Source organism: Choristoneura fumiferana, chromosome 3 (assembly GCF_025370935.1).
Source record: "Choristoneura fumiferana chromosome 3, NRCan_CFum_1, whole genome shotgun sequence".
NCBI lineage: Eukaryota > Metazoa > Arthropoda > Insecta > Lepidoptera > Tortricidae > Choristoneura > Choristoneura fumiferana.
The window spans coordinates 18,237,171-18,245,901 of NC_133474.1; positions in this window are offsets into that span (position 1 = coordinate 18,237,171).

Genomic DNA, 8,731 nt, shown 5'->3' on the forward strand with positions numbered 1-8,731 from the left:
TGTTACAAATAATAGGCCTTCCTGCGCGCGGCCACTGTGGTGGCCTGCAAAGAGATTTCATACAACTTTGCAGGCCGCTGGCCGGTAATTCGACCGTCTTTTGTTTCAACGCGAGCTGCGGCACGGCGCGCGCACGCAACAGGGCGACCAGACTAGCGTCCCGCCATGCTTGATTTCTTGTTTTTATTTTATTTTATTTCATGTCATGTTTGAGAAAAAATATTATTTTTAGTCTGTCAGTTTGATTATGAGAAAATATTGGACACGTATTTTTTATTTTGTACTTCAAAAAAATTAAACGCATCAGTGTGACGTCACGCGCTAAAGTGTCGCACGGCATGGCGTCACTCTGAACTTTGCCTTACAACAAGTGTTGGATGGAATAGAATTCAGTAAATGTTATGTGTTGCATTTTGCGACAATTATCACATAAAAATAACACACAGACACAATATAATCGATCTAGGAAACAACGTTGTATTTTACTTTCATTTCTTTATTAGATACTTCTCAAAACAGACATTAAATGTAGCGCTCTACATTGACTTCAAAAATTGCGAAACTCCAACACAAAAAATGGTCACGAATATGAACCTATGTCATTCTTCACAAAACGTTTAGTGTCCGACCGACGTTTCGGTTTCGACCTATTTGGCCAAAAAAGTGATTTCGGCCGAAGTTTCGGTTTCGGCCAGAATCCGGCCGAAACCTTCGGCCGGGCCGAAATTACTTCGCGGCCTCTCGCGGCTCTCGCATCGGGAGCGCTCGGCTTAATTCGGGCGCGCTCGGCCGGGTAGGTATAGGTAATGCATCGGCGACCGTCCCAGCCGGGACCAGCGACAGTAGTATGCGTTTAAGTAGCATGAATACTGTAACGACCTTGGTAAATTTGTTTCAAGATCGCTGATTGAAGTGATAATTTCATAATTATGTAGAGAAAGAGAGTTGATTAAAATTTAATTATTTCATATTTTTTGACAAAGTTGATTTATGTTAAAGTAGCATGAATGCTGTGATTTCTCTTGCAATGTTTGACTTTGTCACACGAGGTATTATTCTAAAACTTTGTTTAATTAAAGATCTCTAATTACAGTGATAATACTATAATTTATGTAAAAGTTGATTTATGTTTAAGCTGTAATTTATCTTGCAATTGACGACTTTGTCCAGGTATTATATTAATTAGGTAACTTTGTTTAAAATTTTAAAGATTTGATTTTATTTGGTTAAAAATTTCATAATTTACCTCTAATTATATCTATTTTCATTAAAAATAAACGTTTTTTATTTTGTTTAACAAAAAAAGTAACTGTTATTTCCTTACGATTTGTACAGTAATTTTGAATATTTTGATACGTCTTCAAAAATTTCGGTTTCGGTTTCGGTTTCGGCCAAAATCAGAAAAAAAACCGAATATTCGGTTTCGGTTTCGGCTAAAAATCGTGTTTCGGTCGGACACTAAAACGTTATTTAGTTATGATCATTTCTTTCTGTGAAGTATAAGTTAATATAATCAGAACATTAATTATAATAGAGCTACGTAATGATGTTGCTTAAGTTTAGTGAGTACAAAAATAACAAACATGACGTAACTGGATGAGATTCCTTTAATTAAAGGATAAGTTTTAACTCCATACATCTTATTCTTTTGTTACCTGTTAATTCATATGTTTTATATACAATAAAGATTTAATACATTACAATAGATAACAATGAATAATACATGTATAAAACAAACGTTTACCTAGTACACGGCAGTAAATCTGGATCTGGCGAGAGTCGGTACACAATGCGGTTAGGTAAGTTTGAATCGAGGGTACAAGCTGTTACGAAGTCTGATTGCATGTCTGTGTCCACACAAAAAGTCTAAAATTACCGTAAATTAGGTAGAACAGCACAAAGCACACCGTACCTCCGTGATTACAGTTTAACTGTCCACATCACAACTACTCATTATTATTTATGTACACTAGATACACTTAATAGTAGCTATATACTACCTCGCAGATGAATAAAATGCCTTCTGCTCCTAGGTAATTGTACTAATTACTAAGTATAAAAAAATGAATAAGTACTCTTTATAAGCAATAGTAATAATACCCTTGTGAAAAAATAGTAATTAGTCTTTACAGCAACGTGTGAATAAAATATTGCTGTACCCTGTTGGGTGGTGTACCTAGGTGTAGTATCTAGGTGCAGTGGAAGAGATGAGGAAGACCACAGTTGGCCAGTGCAACTAGTGGTATTTTTCGAGTTGAGATTGGATTGCTTAAACACAGTTGCTAAAGCAATTTATCTTCGTCACAATGCATTATGGTGAAGTGGAATGGGCGGTAAAGCACCAAGGGAACTCTTTAACCTTTTGAACGCCACGGTCGGCCACAGACGACAAAAAATTTTTTCGGAAAATCGCTTCATAGGCGCCACGTAATGCCGACATGGCACCTATGGCACGATTTTCAGCTGTCGCGTTTTGCCGACCGTGGCGGTCAAAGGGTTAATAATCAACATCTCTGCAAAAAGCAATATTTTTTAAAATGCCAAGGAAAGTTGACATTTAGATACCTATTGTAACTTAGATTAGTTACCTACACTAAAAAGAGAGAAAAAAATACGGTGTAGGTAGATACAATAACCTATGAATAGTACATTGACGTAGAGGCACGAAAGTAAGCAATAGATGAAAGAGTTAGTTTGAAGGCCGACTCGAAGGGGAGGCCTTATATAATACGAGTTAATCTATTGCACTTTTGGCCGAGAATAAACATTGAGCTTTTCACGATCACTGCGAGGAAATAAAAATAGTGTCACCTCTCCCGCACGCGAGCACACCAGCTCAGCACGCCCTATGTGCTAACGACCAATTAAAAAATTGCAATACAGTGAGCAGTAGCACACATTACAATTAAGGTAAAAGCGGGCTATTAAAAAAACTGTTAATTGGAACAAAAAAATATATATCCGTAATAAAGTCGTGGGAGACTCTCACGGCACCTATTCTGGCAGAGCGAGGAATAATGACGCTCTATTGTGAAGCAGGAAGTCATTTATCTACCATCAAGAATATGAGCGTTTACAGCAATTTCGTGTCTGATTTCTCATCCTAAAGTGCGCAATTTTGGGTGACGAGTCTAACCAAAATGGCGGCAGCAGTCGGTGACGAATGTACCTAGCGATCATCAGAGGGCTCTGCGAATGCGGGATCTGCGAAAAGTAATGGATTTGAGGCAAGCAAGCGCCCGCCAGTGTATGTAGGTATAAGATCATTAAATAGTAGATAGTAGCAGAGTAAAATAAGCTACTTATAGCTTAAACTTAGCAATTACAGTAGCTACTTACCTACTTACTTCCATATTAGTCATGTTTCTAGAGTAAGTATATACATAGAATACGAGTTTAGCAGTTTAGCGGCAAAAAATTATAACAAAAAATTTAGCCGACTACAAAAAACCATGAAAATAATTTTCTACCAGTCTGAAGTCGGTTGGTGCCTCAGCACGAGCCAGCAGGAGTGGACCTATAGTCATCTAACTCACCTACGCACTTTATATTGGGCTTAAATCACTCTTCAGACTTCAGACTGGTAGAAAATTATTTTCATGGTCTTTGTAGTCGGTTGAATTTTTTGTTATAAAATACTTTTTTCACGCTTTTTAGTGTAAATAATCTAAGATACAATAGTTTAATATCATCTGCTCGTCACCTTTTACGAAAGATTGCGTTTTCCGATGAAGAGACGTTCATTATTGAGGAGTCCTGGTGCTTCACCACCCGTTTTACTATATGCATTACGAGGAGCATAAATTGCTTAGCAACTGTGTCAAAGTAATTAAAATTCAACCCGTGAAATACGTTATTGAGTAGTAACTCCAATGGTCAACTGTGGTCTTCATCATCAGTTCCACTTCAATAAATGATGATTTTCAAGAGCAAATGCACGACTTACTACTAAATATATCCAATTTACTATAGGTGTCCCTACAATATTTGAAGAGTTCCCTCAATTTCCTTAAGATCCAATCACCAGATCCTGATTTGGTGCTTATGGGACCTAATTCAAGACATTCCTAGGCAAACGCAAAAAAATAATTCAAATCGGTTCATAAATGACGGAGTTCCGAGTTAACAAACATAAAAAATAAATAAATATATAACCGAATTGATAACCTCCTCCTTTTTGGAAGTCGGTTAACCATCAGAACCAATTTATATATAGCTAGCGAATATGCGGTCGGAGAAAAAAAGTACATGCACTGAACCAGTAAGAAATGTAATATTGTTAGAATACAGAAAAACTAACAAAGCCACATCGAACAAAGGCAAAAGCATACCTACTTCATTTTCATTAGCTAAATGAAGTCACGCATGCTGTTCTTTCGATTAGCAATATGGAATGATACGCACCATAATAAATTGCCACAGAAAGTTAAAATTTAAGCAATAATCATCAAAGGAAAGATCGAGCAGCATAACATCTAATTTAAACTTGATTGATGGGTTGGAACGCAGTTTTCAATTAAAAATCCACATTTTCTTCTAAGCGAACAATGGAGGCATTGCTTAGAGCAATAAAGTATCATTAAAGAAATCGCCTTCCTGGTTATAGCGCTAAAATTAGACCGCAATACAACGTTTTTTGTGATAATTGTTAAAAAGAAAAATCTGCTCCGGAGACAACAAAGTAGGTACTTACATACCAATAGAAACCTAAGTAGGTAAGTACGAGAAGGTACCTACTAGGTGTTCTGGAGTCGGACAATGTAGTCAAGCTGTCTACCTGTCGGTACTGCTTAGTTGTGATACGAGTAACTATGAAATACGTTGTGATTTAATTGTCTTCCCTATGAGCCGGGGAGTAAAATGCTGCTTCCGTCAAGCAAGCGAGATGAGCTAACGTCGCAACAATAGTTTACCTAGCTCGAGATGTTTGCATCATGGGTGTGAGATGTAATTGCTCATATAACAATGATTTCTTATTCAAGACTAAAGGAAACAGCCGCAATCACGGCTAATCTTCACTTGACGGAAATATAGCTTCTGTAGTTGCTAATATAGGTACCTATGTAGCGACGGTTGTTGTCTTAAGCCGAGTTTAGACTTGCAAGAAAAAAATTTTTGCGGCGCTCGATTGCTCACTACAAACTCGTTGGCTTTACGGCCTCGCAATGTACCTAATGCAACTTGCACGATTTTTCTTGCAAGTCTAAACTCGGCTTTAGATACCTATGGTATAAAATGCATTTATTATTTTGATGTACATATTCAAGATTACAGTGGAGCTGCAGATTATTATCTAGGTATGATAAAATAACACTAATCCCATCTGGTAGTTTACAGAAGACAGTTCCTTGAAGTGTTAAACTGTTAATAAAGTGTGTAAAATCAGCACAAACCTACAGTCGACCTCAAAAGTACCTTCACCTCGGTCGGTTTTGAGATCACGTCTGTCAAAATATCAATTAAATTATCGAATTGCATTTTAGACTATACACATCACAACATCAACTGGTAGACATTCACAGTTGAACAGAGGCCTCCCCCTTATAGAACGCCACAATGAGAACTACTCGCCACTTGCATTCACCGGCTACCCGCAACTCGCTTCAGACTATTACATATATTCTTTATTTATCACTAGCGGTCCGCCCCGGTTTCACACGGGTATTTAATAAAAATATCAAAAATTATAAATATTAACGCACACACACACATCACCCTACTTTTTGCATCGGGTTAAAAAGAGTAGAATTGTAAAGAAAGTTTGGCTATTATATATTTTAATATTTTATTATTTTGTTTTTACTTCTAACTAGTCGTTACCCGTGACTCCGTTCGCGTAGAATTCGGTTCTCGCTATCCCGCGGGAACTATGCAATTTTCCGGGATAAAAACTATCCTATGTCCTTCCCCAGGACTCAAACTATCAGTATACCGAATTTCATCCAAATCGGTTCAGCAATTTAGACGTGATGAAGTACACAAACAAACAAAATTACTTACAAAATTTCGCATTTATAATATTAGTGGGATAGCGGCCCGCCCCGGCTTCGCAGGGGTATTTAATAAAAATTTCAAAAAATATTAATTTTAACACACACAAACACATATCTTTCTTTTTACGTCGGGTAAAAAAGAGTAGAATTGTAAATAAAGTTTGGATATTTTTTTTATTTCTAATATTTGTAAAAGATCGTATGTATCTACAAAACAAAATCCCCCTGCCGCTTCTCTGTAAACTATATTTGATGCTGTTTTACTATATCAGTATAGTGTACAGATGTGCAAGTTGCAGAAAGTTTCCAAAAAGTTGGGAAAATTCTGGGAAGTTTCTGGAAATTTTCACAGGAAAAATAGGAAATTTAAATTTAAGAATTCAATCCCCATACAAAATTGTGAGAAGTTTCTCAAATTATCCTATATGAAAAATTCCACAATTTTGGAAAGTTTCCCTTTATTAATATCTGCCACAGCGGAGCGTGCAAAAACATCTGACACGTCCTTCCGGCCCTAGAAATAGAGTCGTATCATCGTATTTATGCACGCTTGTTGTGTCAGATATTGGTGCTGGTGACTGTACTATAGATGATGTGTTCTGAGAAGTACATTATTATTATTTTGTTCTATCATCAAGTTTTCGCAGCGCATGCGATGTCATGATTTTTTTACACCTTGAATTACATTATTGTGATTTAGTTAGGATCCCCAATTTTTTTTTGTTAATATAAAATAGCCTCTGTCACTCGGGGATAGTGTAGGTAGCTTCCCAATGGTGAAGGATTTTTTTAAATCGTTCCAGTAGTTTCAAAGCCTATTTAATGCAAACAAACAATCATATCTTGGTGATGATGATTTTGTTCTATCATCAATAGTTTTCACAGCGCACACGATGTAAGAATTTTTTTTGGTATTTTTTTTCACATTTCCCATTTCACAGTAAACGTCCTCTGACATCGCATTAATTAACAAGGAACATCGTAATGACCTTTCCTTTGAAAAGGTTCCCTGGTTGCTCATGAGATGAATTAAAGCCCTTGACCGTACTACATACTTCCCATTTGTTCTATAAAACTGTGGGATCGATATGTTGTGATAAAGTTCAAAAATGCGCCAAATGTTTCAGTTCCACGCAACTACTGGGAAAAATGCTTGAAACTTATTGTGGCGAAGTTCCCTCTATCAAAATGCCTTGTTCCCCCACGGGGAAATCAAATTTCTTTCACATACGAGCTTTCGTAATTGTGTTGATACTGGTAAAATTATGTACAACTCTGCTTCTCAAACTCAGTTCAGTCCTAGGATTTGACTCCAAATTTGTCAACTAAAAGTACCGGCAGAAAAAAAAGTTATTAACTCTTTTTCAATTAGTACTTATTATTGATCGAAGCACCCTTTCGACATCACACGGCTTAATAAACATTTTATATTTATATCTGCTTATATGTAAGGTACATACAGATCAGGTGGCGAATGAACGAGCGGTGATCTGTGGCACTAGAAACCTCGACGAGAAGCGAATTTTGCGTCCGTGGAGTGTCACCTTGGGAATGATTTTCTTTTCGTCTAAAGACTGAAAAACATTATACCATTAATTAGAATTTGAATTTAGTTTAAATAATCTCTGAAAATTACCAAAAATTTTCCATGACTTACCTAATGTGAACGCACTCTTGATCTTTATCTCAAATCATCTCTGTTTTTGGAACAAACGAATATAAAAATATTTTAATTGCTAATTTGATGTTGGGTGCTTCCGGCGCTCCCACGGTTGTGGATGACATGTTGGAGAACACGAGCGCCTTCGTTCCCACACTCTGCATATCTTGGCACCATAGATCAAGCTGGCAGAATGTAAAAAGCACAGACAATGATTCGATTGTGTACACATTGCATTCTCACAGCCAGTTACACTTTAATTAATGCGGGTAAATGACCAACATTCTGTTAGTTCTTAGTTCCGGGACAGTTCGGATAAATTATGTAGCAGGATGCTGTTTTTTTCTGAATACGCGAATGATCTATTACGTGCTCATTCTGTCGTCATGATTTCTTGCACGTCATTGATGACAATAATGGGTGCAGTCACGCCATGCGAGAGGTTAACTTAACTGTAATTAACGCCGGACAGGGAGCATGCATGCCGCTGGTGAGTTTGCACAAGAACCCTGAGCTGAGCAGGGGTTTAGGAATGTCAAAAAGCTCCTAAAATTATCGATCAACTCAAGCAGATAGCCTCTATAATATAAATTGATTGGTACTTACTTGATAAGAGTTACATCCTCAAAATATTTCCCGGTTAAGATTTGAGTCACGTTTTTATATAGATTTTCATGCAGCAACTCTTCAAGCTAAGGGGCTGTTTCACCATCCATTGATTAGTGTTAACTGACGGTTAAATGTGATGCCGTCTCTATTTATTTTGTTCGAATAGACGGAGACGGCATCACATTTATTAACACTAATCAATGGATGGTGGAACAGCCCCTAAATCTAAAAATAAACCCAAGTCTGAACAGACCAATATGACCCGTTCTTCTAAGTCTAACCTGGCTACAATTAAGATATTTTTTTCAGCCCTGTTCAATCTTGAATAATGTCAAACCGGATATGAAAAGCAATAACAGTTTATAACATGTAGTTTCATTGTACAGTCGCAGGCTCGGAAACAATTAATGAAGCAGCAGGATGCGGGAAAGCCCGCAGTAGGTACTTATAGTTATTAACTGTTTATGAA